Source organism: Nicotiana attenuata, unplaced genomic scaffold (genome assembly GCF_001879085.1).
Source record: "Nicotiana attenuata strain UT unplaced genomic scaffold, NIATTr2, whole genome shotgun sequence".
Taxonomy (NCBI): domain Eukaryota; kingdom Viridiplantae; phylum Streptophyta; class Magnoliopsida; order Solanales; family Solanaceae; genus Nicotiana; species Nicotiana attenuata.
Window position 1 is genome coordinate 21,141 of NW_017673368.1, and position 14,577 is coordinate 35,717.

The window sequence follows — 14,577 nt, forward strand, 5'->3', positions numbered from 1 at the left end:
GTAACAAAAACTTAGTAATAAATGAAGTCTTTTCCTGTTCCCCTGGGTTCATCTGAATCTGATTGTACCTGGAGTAGGCATCGAGAAAGGTTAGGATCTCGCGGCCGGCCGTAACATTGATCATATGATCGATCTTAGGCAGTGGGAAAGTATCTTTCGGACATGCTTTGTTCAACTCCTTATAGTCTACACACATTCTAAGTTTTTTTCCCTTTTTAGGAACTACAACTACATTGGCTAACCATTCGGGGTATTTTACCTCCCGAATAGACCCTATTTTAAGAAGTTTGGTTACCTTGTCCTTTTTGAACGCATGTTTCACCTCGGACTGGGGCCTCCTTTTTTGTTTCACCGGCTTGAACCTGGGGTCGATGCTTAGCCGATGTGTGGTGATTTCTGATGGAATTCCTGTCATATCTAAGTGGGACCAAGCAAAGCAATCCATATTATCAATAAGAAATTGAAAGAGTTTTTTCCTGAGTTCGGGGGTTAATCCCGTTCCTACGTATACCTTTTTCTCAGGCAAGTATTCGATCAGTATGACCTGCTCCAGTTCCTCGACAATTGACTTGGTTGCACCGGACTCTTCGGGAACGACGAAGGTTCGAGGAGTAAGGAAATCCTCTTCTTCGCCTTCGATTACCTGTTGCTCCAATTCTATCGAGGCTGGAGGCGGTGATTGCTATTTGGCCGCCTGTTTACCTTCGATACTCGATTTTTCCAAGGTCGAAGGATCTGGCATCGGTACCACTTCCGCGATTGCAAACATCTCCTTTGCAGCATGTTGCTCTCCGTAGACTGTTTTCACCCTTTCCTCTGTTGGGAAGTTCATCATCTGGTGAAGAGTTGAAGGCACTGCCCTCATGTTGTGTATCCGTGGTCTCTCGAGGAGTGCATTATACCTCATGTCACCTTCGATGACATGGAATTTAGTGTCTTGTATGGTCCCTGCTACGTTTACTGGCAGGATATTTTCGCCCTTTGTTGTTTCGCTTGCCATGTTGAAGCCATTTAGGACCCGGGATGCTGGTACAATCTGATCTTGCAGGCCGAGATGCTCTATGACCCTCGATCTGATTATGTTTGCTGAGCTACCTGGATCCACTAAAACACGTTTAACTTGAATTTTATTTTAAAGGATAGAAATTACTAGGGCGTCGTTGGGTGGCTGAGATATGCCTTCTGCTTCTTCGTCATAGAACAATAAGGCTTCCTCGGGCACATAGCTCTGAGTTCGTTTTTCTCTGATGATTGATACCTTGGTGCGTTTGAACACAGGTCGTTGAGGGATATCGACTCCGCCAATGATCATGTGGATTACATGTTGTGGTTCTTCTTGCTCGTATTTCCTTGCATCTCTCTCCCTGAAGTGGTTTTTAGCTCGATCACTGAGGAATTCTCGAAGGTGACCTTCGTTGAACAACCGAGCCACCTCCTCCCTAAGCTGACTGCAATCTTCGGTTTTATGACCATGTGTGCCATGATACTTGCACATCAAGTTTGGGTTCCTTTGAAAAGGATCGGTTTGTATGGGCCTGGCCACCTGGTGTCTTTGATTCTTCCAATAGCTGACACGATCCCTGATGCATCTATGCTGAAATTGTACTCCGACAATCGAGGTGCCTCTGTGGCGTCGGTATGCTTATCGAACCCGATCTTACTCATGATTCCTCGAGAACTTTGGCCTCGATCGTTTCTCCGATCATTTCTAGGGGCATTACGACTCCTGCAGTTGTTCCTCCGATCGACATATGGCAGATACCTTTCTTTGTTGAATCTCGATTCCCTGTCTGCATCCCTCGGGGGCTTAGCTGCGAATCTGTTAGGTTGAACTGAACCCGAGGGGGCTCCCAACTGGTCGTCCTCGACCCTGATTTTTGATTGGTAACGATTGTGCACATCTGACCATGTCACAGCTGGATATCAAGTTTTGTTTTAACTGCCGGGATGGGATCGAACTCCGCTGCATAAAGGCCTGTATAGCCCAGTCATTGGAGACCGACGGTAATTCCATTCTTTCAGTCTGAAACCTGGACACGAACTCCCTTAACATCTCGTCGCTCCTTTGCTTTATTTTGAAGACGTCCAATTCGTGGCCACCTTTATAGCCCCGGCATGTGCTTTCACGAAGGGATCTTCTAATATAGAATACAAGTCAATAGAGTTAGGAGCTAAGTTATGGTACCAAATCATAGCTCCTTTCGATAACGTTTCTCCAAACTTCTTCCATAAGACTGATTCGATCTCATCGTCATTCAAATCATTTCCTTTGATTCCGCAAGTGTATGAAGTAATATGCTCGTTGGGGTCGGTTGTTCCGTTATATTTGGGTATATTGGGCATGTGAAACTTTTTAGGAATGGGCATCGGAGCTGCGCTCTGAGGGAATGGTTTTTGTATGAACTTTTTGGCGTCCAAACCTTTCAAAACTGGAGGTGCCCCCGGTATTTGGCCAACACAGGAGTTATAAGTTTCCACCTTTTTGTCATTATCTTCAATTTTCTTTTCTCCGAACTCGATCCTCTAGTAAGCTCTTCGAGCATTCTCATAATCGTGTGGTCAGTCCCTGAGCCGCTTTCATCTGGCCTTTCCAGCACCGGTTCAGTACGTCGAGAGTTTACTGGTTCGGCTGTATTGGGAGTTTTATTTTGACTATGAAGTTGAGCGATGGCGATCTGCTGAGCTTGCAGCATCTCGAATATTACATGGAGGCTGACTCCCCCATCCCCTATTCCTGGTGCTTCTTGGCCCCCTGATCGAGCTTCCCTGCGTATATTCCCTCCGAGGTCAGTGCCTAGATCTGCATTCAAGGCAATGTGTAAACTAACATCAGCAGGTTCCACATTTGGCACTTCCCCTGGGTTTATCGATGGTACACGGACCCCTGCATTGCTATTTTCTCCTAGACCTTCGTTGTCATGAACAAGTGTATTTCGTGAGCTAGACATGATTCAACCTGAGAATCAGAAAATCTTGACAAGAAAAAGTGTAAAAATAACGTGTGTAATAAGAATCAGTAAAGAAATAATCACTATTATCTTTAGCCCCACGGTGAGCGCCAAACTGTTTACCTCGAGAATATGAGTAACAACTAAACTTGATTTGGGGTTTTAAAGATATGTGATTTAGTTCAATACCAATTAGTAATCAAGAAATATGAAGTAGAAATGAAAGAAACAGGTGAATCAAACCAACGTTACTCAGCAGTAGTGACCTCGAGCTTAGTGACCTCGAGATGGATTAGAGCAATAAAGTAAGAACAATAAATGTAAAGAACAATTCTGATGAACAGTAAGAGAGAAAAGTAGGATAGTATATTCTTGCCAATGATGAGATGATGTTACAAATGATTGAGGTCCCCTTTATATAATAGGGGAACCCTAAATAAGGTACATTTCTATTTACAGTAAGGAATATTCTTGGTACAGCTGTCTAACCGCCTAGTATGGAATAGTACAATCCTATTCCAGGATTTGCGCCGTGATCTTGGGGACGCGGCAGGAATCTAGCCCATTCTGTTACAAGTCCATAACGGTACTATTCCGGGGTTGAGCATACTCGACCTCGGTATGTATCGTGCTCTGTCTTCGAACTCGGGTCTGGTCCCTCGAGCTCGAACTCGATCTTGCCTGAACTCGGACTTTGGGCGGCCTCTCGAACATATAGATCGAAGGCATACGATCTCAACCGTATACAATAGTTTTGGAGTTTTTATTACACTGCATAGTTCACTAGTTTGCCTTCGTTTTATTTTATTAAGTTATCTACGCGTTAATTTCCTCCATAAATGGAATTTAATTACTTGGAAACTTATTTATAAGAGAAATCACATGGTCAGTTCGCCGTTGGCTTGCCTAGCGGCGAAGTTGGGCGCCATCACACCCTATAGGAGAAAATGGATTGTGACAACATTAGCAAAAGTAATTTGAGAGGAAAATATAATTATGTTGTGTAGTTCAAGTAAGGAAATAAATTATATAAGGTAAATCTTATTTGAATCTAAAGCCCTAAATTTTAGGACTTTTTACTTAGTTCAAATAAGGAAAGATTTAATAATCAGAATTTTAGTCGATTTCGAAGTCCTAAATATTAGAAAAATAATTGAATTATAATTTTATCCAATGTAAAAAATGTATTTAATGGATAAAAAAGACGAACGATATTTCTTTAAGGTATTCATGCTTTTAATAGTGTATATGTCACGACCCGGATTTTTTCCACCATCGGGAGTCGTGATGGCGCCTACTAACGGAGCTAGGCAAGCCAAACATTTAAATATTCCCTAATAACACCTCAACAATATAAATTTTACGAGTCATTTAAATAAAAGCGGAAGTCTTAAAAGCATAGATACATGGAAAACTGGGTGCACGACTGATAAGCTAGGTGGCAATGCAAGTCTATAAGTCACCTCTCCTACTCGGTCAAGAATCTCAAACGGACAAATGTACCTAGGGCTAAGCTTGCCCTTCTTTTCGAACCTCATCACGCCCTTCATAGGCGACACTCTGAGCAATACTCGCTCACCAATTATGAAAGCTACATCTCGGACCTTACGGTCTGCATAAGTCTTCTGCCTAGACTGAGCTGAACGAAGCCTCTCCTGAATAATCTTGACCTTATCTAAGGCCTTCTGAACTAAGTCTGTACCCAACAGCCGAGCCTTTCCCGGCTCGAACCAGCCAACTGGAGACCGACATCGCCTCCCATACAACGCCTCATATGGAGCCATCTGGATGCTAGACTTGTAGCTGTTGTTGTAGGCGAACTCTGCTAAGGGCAAAACTGGTCCCACGAGCCTCCAAAATCAATGACACAGGCTCGGAGCATATCCTCCAATATCTGAATAGTCCTCTCGGACTAGCCGTCCGTCTGAGGATGGAACGCTGTGCTCTACTGAACCTGGGTGCCTAACTCCTGCTGAACTGCTCCAGAAGCGCGAGGTAAACTGCGTACCCCGGTCTGAAATGATAGATACCGGCACCCCATGAAGGCGAACAATCTCTCGGATGTAGATCTCAGCTAACCTCTCCGATGAATAAGTGGCTGCAACAGGAATGAAATGCGCTGACTTGGTCAGCCTATCAACAACGACCCAAATAACATCAAACTTCTTCCGAGTCATCGGATGTCCAGTAACGAAATCCATGGTGATTCTCTCCCACTTCCACTCGGGAAGCTCAATCCTCTGAAACAAACCACTAGGCCTCTGATGTTCATACTTAACCTGCCGACAGTTCAAACATCGAGCCACATACGCAACAATATCCTTCTTCATTCTACGCCACCAATAATGCTGCCGCAAGTCCTGGTACATCTTCGCGGCGCTCGGGTGAATAGAATACCGGGAACTATGGGCCTCCACTAAGATCAACTCTCGAAGCCCATCGACATTAGGCACACAAACTCGCCTCTGCAATCTCAAGACACCATCATCATCTAAGGTCACCTTCGTGGCACCTCCACGCTGCACCGTGTCACTCAAGACACACAAATGGGGATCATCAAACTGCCGATCGTGGATACGCTCCAACAATGAAGAACGAGCGACCGTGCAAGCTAACACCCTGCTAGGCCCAGAAATGTCCAGCCTCACAAATCAATTGGCCATGGTCCAAATATCCAAAGCAAGTGGTCTCTGGCTGACCGGAATATAAGCAAGACTACCCATGCTGGCGGACTTCTTACTCAATGCATCGGCCACCACATTGGCCTTACCCGGGTGATACAAGATAGTAACATCATAATCTTTCAACAACTCCAACCACCTTCTCTGCCTCACATTCAACTCCTTTTGCTTGAACAGATACTGAAGGCTCTTGTGATCCGTGTACACCTCACACGTCACACCATATAGATAATGCCTCCAAATCTTTAAGGCATGAACAATAGCCGCCAGCTCTAAATCATGCACTGGATAGTTCTTCTCGTGGATCTTCAACTGCATCGAAGCATAGGCAATGACTTTGCCATCCTGCATCAATCTGCACCAAGCCCAATACGGGAAGCATCGCAATAGACTGTGTAAGGCCCTGAGCTTGTGGGCAAAACCAACACCGGTGCCGTAGTCAGAGCTGTCTTGAGCTTCTGAAAGCTTGCCTCGCACTCGTCCAACCATCTGAACTGGGCACCCTTCTGGGTCAACCTGGTCATCGGGGTTGCGATAGATGAAAACCCCTCTACAAACCGACGGTAATAACCTGCTAACCCCAAGAAACTCCGAATCTCAGTAGCTGATGTTGGTCGAGTCCAGTTCTTGACTGCCTCAATCTTCTTCGGGTCCACCTGAATACCCTCTGCTGATACGACGTGACCCAGGAATGCAACCAAACTCAACCAGAACTCGCACTTCGAGAACTTAGCGTATAACTGACTATCCTTCAGATTCTGAAGGACCACTCTGAGGTGCTGCTTGTGCTCCTCCTGACTGCGGGAGTATACCAGAATATCATCAATAAAGACTATCACGAACAGGTCCAAGTACGGCCTGAATACCCGGTTCATCAACTCCATGAATGCTGGTGGGGCGTTGGTCAACCCAAATGACATGACCAAAAACTCATAATGCCCATACCGAGTACGGAATGCTGTCTTAGGGACATCGGATGCCCAATCCTCAACTGGTGGTAGCCAGACCTCAAGTCTATCTTTGAAAACACCCTCGCACCCTGAAGCTGGTCGAACAAATTGTCAATCCTCGGCAACGGATACTTATTCTTGATCGTCACTTTATTCAATTGCCGGTAATCAATGCACGTCCTCACCGACCCATCCTTTTTCTTCACAAATAACACCGGCGCACCCCAAGGAGAAACACTAGGTCTAATAAAACTCTTCTACAACAAATCCTGCAACTGATCCTTTAACTCTTTCAACTCTGGCGGGGCCATGCGATATGGCGGAATAGAAATGGGCTGCGTGCCCGGAGCCAGATCAATACAAAAATCAATATCCCTGTCGGGCGGCATACCCGGCAGGTCTGAAGGGAAAACCTCGGGGAACTCCCGAACAATAGGAACCGAATCAATAGAAGGGACCTCTGCGCTGGAATCGTGAACATACACCAAGTAAGCTAAATACCCCTTCTCGACCATGCGTCGAGCCTTCACATAGGAAACAACACTGCGGGTGGCATGACCTTGGGTCCCTCTCCACTCTAAACAGGGCAAATCTGGCAAGGCCAGGGTCACGGTCTTGGCGTGACAATCTAAGATAACATGATACAGGGCCAACCAATCCATCCCCAATATAACGCCGAAATCTACCATGTCTAAGAGCAACAAATCAACACGGGTCTGAAGACCCCCAAACACTACCACACAGGAACGGTGAACTCGATCGACCACTATAGAATCACGCACCGGTGTAGATACATAAACAGGGATGCCCAAAGCATCACTAGGCATAACCAGGTAGGGTGCAAAATAGGACGACACATAGGAATACGTCGACCTAGGGTCAAATAGCACTGAGGCATCCCTATCACAGACCAGAATAGTACCTGTAATAACAGCATCTGATGACTCAGCGTCTGGCCTGGCTGGCAAAGCATAACACCGGGGCTGGGCCCCACCTCCCTGAACCATGTCTCTGGGACGATCAGTTACTGGCTGACCCCTACCTCTGCCGGTCCGAGCTCCACCTCTACGGTCTCTACCTCCACCTCTATGATCCCTACCCTCGCCTCTAGCTGGCTGGGCAAGCTGTGGATCACCTGGTGCCTGAATCATGGGGCGAGGACTCTGCTGCTGAGAACTACCCGAGGCTCGAGGGAAAAATCTGACAATGTGACCGGGATCACCGCAACCATAACAAGCCCTCAGCGGCTGAGACTGCTGGCCCTGTCAACCTGAATGTCCTCCCCGGAAACTCTAAAGAGGCGATGCACTGATGGGCTGCTGATCGGAATAATGCTGCTGAGAACTACCACCGCCTGAAGTACCATCAGAAACCTGGAGTGCTGACTGAAAGGGTCTCGGTGAATGGCCTCTACCATAAGAATCCCTACCTCCAGACGAGGTACCGCTGAACCTACCAGAATGACGAGGCCTCTTATCCGACACATGAACACCTCCCCGTGCAAGAGCCATCTCAACTCTACGGGCCGCATTGGCCGCCTCCTGAAAAGCAATCTCACTCCCGGCTCCCATAGCCATCTGGAGACGGATCGGCTGAATAAGCCCATCAATAAACCTCCGCACCCTCTCTCTATCGGTGGGAGTATCACAATAGCATGGCGGGCAAGATCAATGAATCGAGTCTCATACTGTGTAGCTGTCATTGTGCCCTGCTGGAGGCGCTCGAACTTCCTGCGGAGAGCCTCTCGCTGAGTAACTGGGAGAAACTTCTCCAAATACAACTCTGCAAACTACTCCCAAGTCAATGATGGCGACCCTGCTGGCCTGGATAAACAGTAGTCCCTCCACCAAGTCTTGGCGGATCCTGCTAGACGAAAAGTGGCGAAATCGACCCCATTGGTCTCCACAATACCCATAGTCCGGAGAACCTCATGGCAGCTGAATAAGAAATCCTGTGGGTCCTCTGTAGGAGCACCACTGAATGTGGTGGTGAAGAGCTTGGTGAACCTATCAAGCCTCCACAAAGAATCCGTGGACATAGCCGCTCCGTCGCCGGTCTGAGCCGCAATACCCGGCTGAATCACTGGAACCTGAGTCTGAGGAGCTACCTGCTCCGGAGTACGTGTAGTAGGAGTCTGAACTCCTCCCCTAGCCTGAGAAGTGGCTGGTGATGCTGGGAACAAACCCGCTCTAGTGACGCTCTCCATAAAGCCTGCCAGTATGACCAAAGCGTCCTGAAGATCTGGGGTGACCGTGAACCCTCCCGGGACCTGAGCTGGGCCCACCGAAGCTGCTGGGGCTGGAACCTCCTCATCATAATCAATATGAGGCTCCACCTCTGGAACTGCTGCCTGGGGCTGAGTTCTGCCCCTGCCTCGGCCTGCGGCACGGCCTCGGCCTCGCCCTCTGCCCCTCGTGGGAGCTGCTGCTGGGGGCTCGGGCTGCTGTGCGGTAGAAGAAGATGCACGTGTTCTCGCCATCTGCGAAAGAATAGAGTAGAAGGGCAATCAGTGTTTGAGCAACAGAATCGCACGACCAATAGGAACAAAAGTGAAATTTTTCCTAACTCGGTAGCCTCTGGGGGATAAATACAGACGTCTCCTTACCGATTCCTCAAACTCTACCAGGTTTGCCCGTGAGTAGCTAGACCTATGTAACCTAGTACTCTGATACCAACTTGTCACGACCCGGATTTTTCCCACCATCGGGAGTCGTGATGGCGCCTACTAACGGAGCTAGGCAAGCCAAACATTTAAATATTCCCTAATAACACCTCAACAATATAAATAATACGAGTCATTTAAATAAAAGCGGAAGTCTTAAAAGCATAGATAACTAAAAACCAAAAATGCGGAAGTTTAACATTTCTCTACCCAAGACTGGTGTCGCTATCTCATGAACTACTAAGGAGTGCTAAAAACAAGTTTGAATAGAAATACATCAATGTTTGTCTCGGTACAATGAAAACAAACGAAAACATAGAAAGGGACTCCGGCCTGCGAACGCCAGCTAGGCTACCTCGTAAGTCCCTGGACTGATGTCGGCTCCCAATCCACTACTGCTGTGGTCCAAAAGCTGCTCCAGTACCGTGATCTGTGCAAAAAAGCACAGAAGCGTAGCATCAGCACAACCGACCCCATGTGCTGGTAAGTGCCTGGCCTAACCCCGGCGAAATAGTGACGAGGCTAGACAGGACTACCAAAACAACCTGTGCAGTTCAATATACATATATGCAATAAGAGGAAAGAACACAAAAATCAAACAGTTAAGAGGGAGGGGAGCATGCTATGGGGGGCGTACAACCCGAATATAAAGTCAGCAATTTAAACAAGAAACCGTACAATAACAATAATTAATGAGAGCAGGAAAATTAAAAATTGCACGGCATCAACCTTCGTGCTTTTACTGTCATTCTCACCAAGAGCAATCAAATAAAGTTCACGGCATCACCCTTCGTGCTTTTCCTCACATAACTCTCACATCATGGCACGGAATTTCCCTTCTTGCAAATATCATCAAAATATGGCACGGAATGACCCTTCGTGCAAGTATAATCAAACATGGCACGGAATGACCCTTCGAGCAAATATAATCGAACATGGCACGGAATGACCCTTCGTGCAAATATAATCAAACATGGCACGGAATGACACTTCGTGCATTATCACTCTTCCTCACCCAAACAGTAGTCACAACCAAACGGGGCGAAGGGATAACAAATAATAAGAAGTGTCCTGGCAAGGGAAATACATAATTAAACAGCTAAATCCCGGCAAGGGAGAAACAACAATAACTTTCATATCCCGGCAAGGGAGATAATCAATATACTCAAACCATCCCGGCAAGGGATTAATCATATCTCTTTCTATTTCTTTCATTTCTTACTCAATAGTCTTTTTATCGTTTGAGCCAACGCTCCAAAGAATTTACAATTCATAATTAATCCTCATACTCTTCACATTGCATAGAATTCATCAATTAACATGGAAGAGTCATAACAACATCAGAATAAGTACAAACAAGGACCCACGGTCATGCTAGACATCGGTGTATAGATACTCGTCACCATGCCTATACACCGTACTCCACATTTAGCAATTAGCAAACAACACTCTAATCCTATTCCCTCAAGCCAAAGTTAGATCAAACACTTACCTCGAATGCTCCAAACTCAACTCAATCCTCTAGTATAGCTTTACCCCTCGAATTCACCACCAAACCGCTCGAATCTAATCACAAATTACTTGAATGTATTAAAAAATGCTACTTGAATCAATTTGAATGCATGAAAATGAATTTCCCAAAGTTTGTTCAAAAATTCCCAAAATGCCCCCGGGCCCACGTGGTCAAAAACCGAGGTTCGAACCAAAACCCGATTACCCATTCCCCCATGAATTCAGATATATAAGTTATTTTGGAATCGGACCTCAAATTGAGGTCCAAAACCCCCAAATTTAGGAACCCTAGTTCTACCCTAAATTCCCAAATTCCCCCATTAAAATCCTTGTTTTGAAGTTGAAATTATGTTTAAGGATGTTAAGGAGTACATAAAATCAGTTAGAAATCACTTACCAATCGTTTTGAAGAAGTAGAATCGTTTGGAAAATCGCCTCTTATGTTTTGGGTTTTTAAAAATTGAAAAATGACTGAAAATCCCGACTTTATATACTGTACTGAAGATCCGGCGCGGACCGCACAAAAATGCCCCGCGGCCGCGCCGAGGAAGGGTGGGAAACCACTCTTTGAACCTACCCAGCGCGGACCGCACTGATTTGGTGCGCGGCCGCGCTGGTTGAATGAAATCCCAAGGCCCCTCTCTGAATCTTCCAGCGCGGACCGCGCTGATATGGCACGCGGTCGTGCTGGTCGAATTGGGAGTCATTGGCCCTCTGAACCCAGCCACGCGGACCGCGCAAAAGTGCACCGTGGCCGCGCGCGCGAAAATGACCGCGGCCGCGCTGGGGGCCTGCAACACCTGGACCTGCAACACCTGATACTTTTAAGTCTAAGACCTCCCGGGACCTACTCAAAACTCACCCGAGCCCTCGGGGCTCCAAACCGAACATACATATAATCTCAAAAACATACTCCGAACTCATTCGTGCGATCAAATCGCCCAATTAACATCATGAATCATCAATTTGGGTCTCAATACCCATCCAATTCCCATAAAACATTAAGTTAAGCTTTTCTAGCTCAAACCACGTCAAATGACGTCCAAATCTAACCAAACTTTGCAGCAATTGCTTAAATCATATTTAAGACTTGTGCCAGGCGTCGGAACCAAAATACGAGCCCGACAGCACAGTCTTCTAAACAAATAACACTTTCCAATTATTTAATTATTTTCAGAAAACAATTTCACACAACAATTCGTTTCTCGGACTTGGGACCTCGGAATTTGATTCCGGGCACACACCCAAGTCCCAAAATTTCCTACGGACCCTCCGGGACTATCGAATCACGAGTGCGGGTCCGTTTGCCCAAAACGTTAACCAAAGTCAAACTTAATCAATTTAAAACATGGGCAGGATGTATGCTTGAACATTGCAGAATATTTGTAATATTTCCACAACCTCCTTGAGATATGCATTTACCAGTATGAAATTTATTTATATAATTTTATACACTAATGATATGAGAATTATTTATATAATGAGGTCAGTGCTTATAAAGTAATTATATTCATTGATTATCCGGTAAATTGGCAACTAACGTGCTAACACATATTTGAATTCTCTAATATATCAAAAAATCTTTACACTTAAAAATTAATAAATCTTAAATCCACTTACATTAGCAGCTAACTGAGATATGGTGATCACTAAAAGGTTATAATTAATGCATCTAGAAGACTATATCGAATGGATTGAAATTCTTATTTGCCCAGCAATCGTTTTCAATAAATTTTTCTAAATTTGCTATGAAAGTTATGGTTCTATACCAAAACAAAGAAAGATGATAGAGGACACGGCAACTAGTTTCACTAGTTACTAGCTAATTGAGTAGTATAAATTGAAGGCTAAAGAAACCCAAATTTCCCACCCACATTTCTTCGCCCTTCTGTTTTTGCAAGACTTAATAGCTCTTCAGCTTCCTCCCATCATCACCCTTCTCACCTTTTCTTAATTCACCTTCTTTCTTTCTGTCTTGATCGGTATGTATAGCTTATATTAGAGTTTAAATTGTGTACATCGTTGAACTTGTGTATAGCTTATATGGCCCAAAGATACTCTTAACATTCTGCAACTTTGTTCACACATACCCACCAAGGGGTTCAAGTCATGGAAGCAGTCACTAATGTTTGCATTAAGGTAGACTATCTACATCACACCCTTTGGGTGCGGGCTTTCTGCAGAACCTGCGTAAATACGGGATGCCTTGTTCACCGGGCAGCCTTTTAGTATCTCTGCATTAGTTAGCACAGGAAAAAAATCCTGTTGGTCAGTGAAATATAACTAGCTGCTCACACAATGTACGAGTTGTGACTTCTCAGGCACTGAATTAGCTCGATCAGTAGGAAGATTTTTTTTTTTACTTTGTAATTTAATTTTCTATAGCTAAAAAATCAAGTATCCAACCATGTAACAGTTTCTGGTGTTTGCCTGCTCCGATTCACGAGTGAGCCCATCACATGTGCTGAATTTTCAGCGCGGTGAAGCTTTTATGCTTCGAAACATCGCCAATATGGTCCCTCCTTATGACAAGGTCATTTATCAGTTTAATTTCTATGAATTAACTCCTTCATTCTATTTTGTATTAATATTGTTAATTTACTTTACTTTTGGGTTGGAATTGGATTGCAACATACTAAATACTCGGGAGTAGGAGCTGTAATCGAATACGCTATTGTTCAACTTAAGGTAGAAAACATTTTAATCATTGGCCATAGTGCATGTGGAGGTATTAATGCTCTCATGGAACTCCTAGAAGATTGTTCTGAATCGACGTATGTATCGTTAAGTAAACCATTTAAGTTATACATATTAATAGTATAGCGAATAAGAAAATAATGTTTAACCTAACAATTAATTATGTTATATTACTAATTTGAAGAAATGTTTATATGTGATAATGCGGTGACTTTATAGAGGATTGGGTGAAAATTGGATTACCTGCCAAGCAAAGGTGCTAACTGAACATGGGGATAAAACTTTTGAAGAGCAAGTCAAATACTGTGAGAAGGTAAAATAGTGTTCTCACACTAATTATTTTTTTTTTTACTTTTGCTTATAAATGTCAACTAATATTTATAACTAACAATGGGAATGGATAAAATGCAGGAAGCAGTGAATGTATAACTAGCCAATTTTCTTACGTACCCATTTGTGAGCGATGCTTTGGTGAATAAGACTTTGGCGTTGAAGGGAGGTTACTATGATTTCATGAAAGGAAGATTTGAGCTCTGGGGACTCAACTTCGGTCTTTCTGATCCTTGTTATATATAAACTCAATACCACCATATTCGGGCGGGAGAAGATACCTCTTGTTCTTGCTTTTTCCTATTGTATTCGTCATTTATGAGTGCTAGTTTGAATTTCTGAATAAATAATAAGAGAGAGTGGACAAGGATTCTCCCATCTTGTGGTAGAAGAGAACAGTTGTGATTTTTATTTGTGATAATGACTTTGCTCTGCAAAGAAAAATAATGTATAATGATAACTTTGTAATTCTAGTTTAGAAAGTGTGGTCACAATAATTTTTATTTTGTCTTGGGCTTTGTTGGGTAAAGGATACGCCAACAATTTTCTTGAACTCAAACGAAAGGTTCACAAATCATCAACATGCTTTTATAGACAAAATGACACCAGGTAGCCACTTTACATGGCTGTATTTAGAAATTAGTCAGTGCGTCCTGAATTTTAGTTTTTTCAGTTCAAATTTTCAGGACAAAAATATTTTGAATTATCCTGAAGTTAAGATTTTTAGTGTAACGATCCGACCCGGTCGTTTTGCTTTCTAGATCCCCGTTCCCCTAAATAAGACTCCCCGTATGTGC

General features: G+C 44.3%; 1 pseudogene; it reads left to right on the top strand.

Annotated features, from left to right (window-relative positions):
• Positions 1–11,424: 11,424 nt before the first annotated feature.
• On the top strand, positions 11,425–14,216 carry LOC109216173 (annotated as a pseudogene).
• The last annotated feature ends 361 nt before the right edge of the window (positions 14,217–14,577 follow it).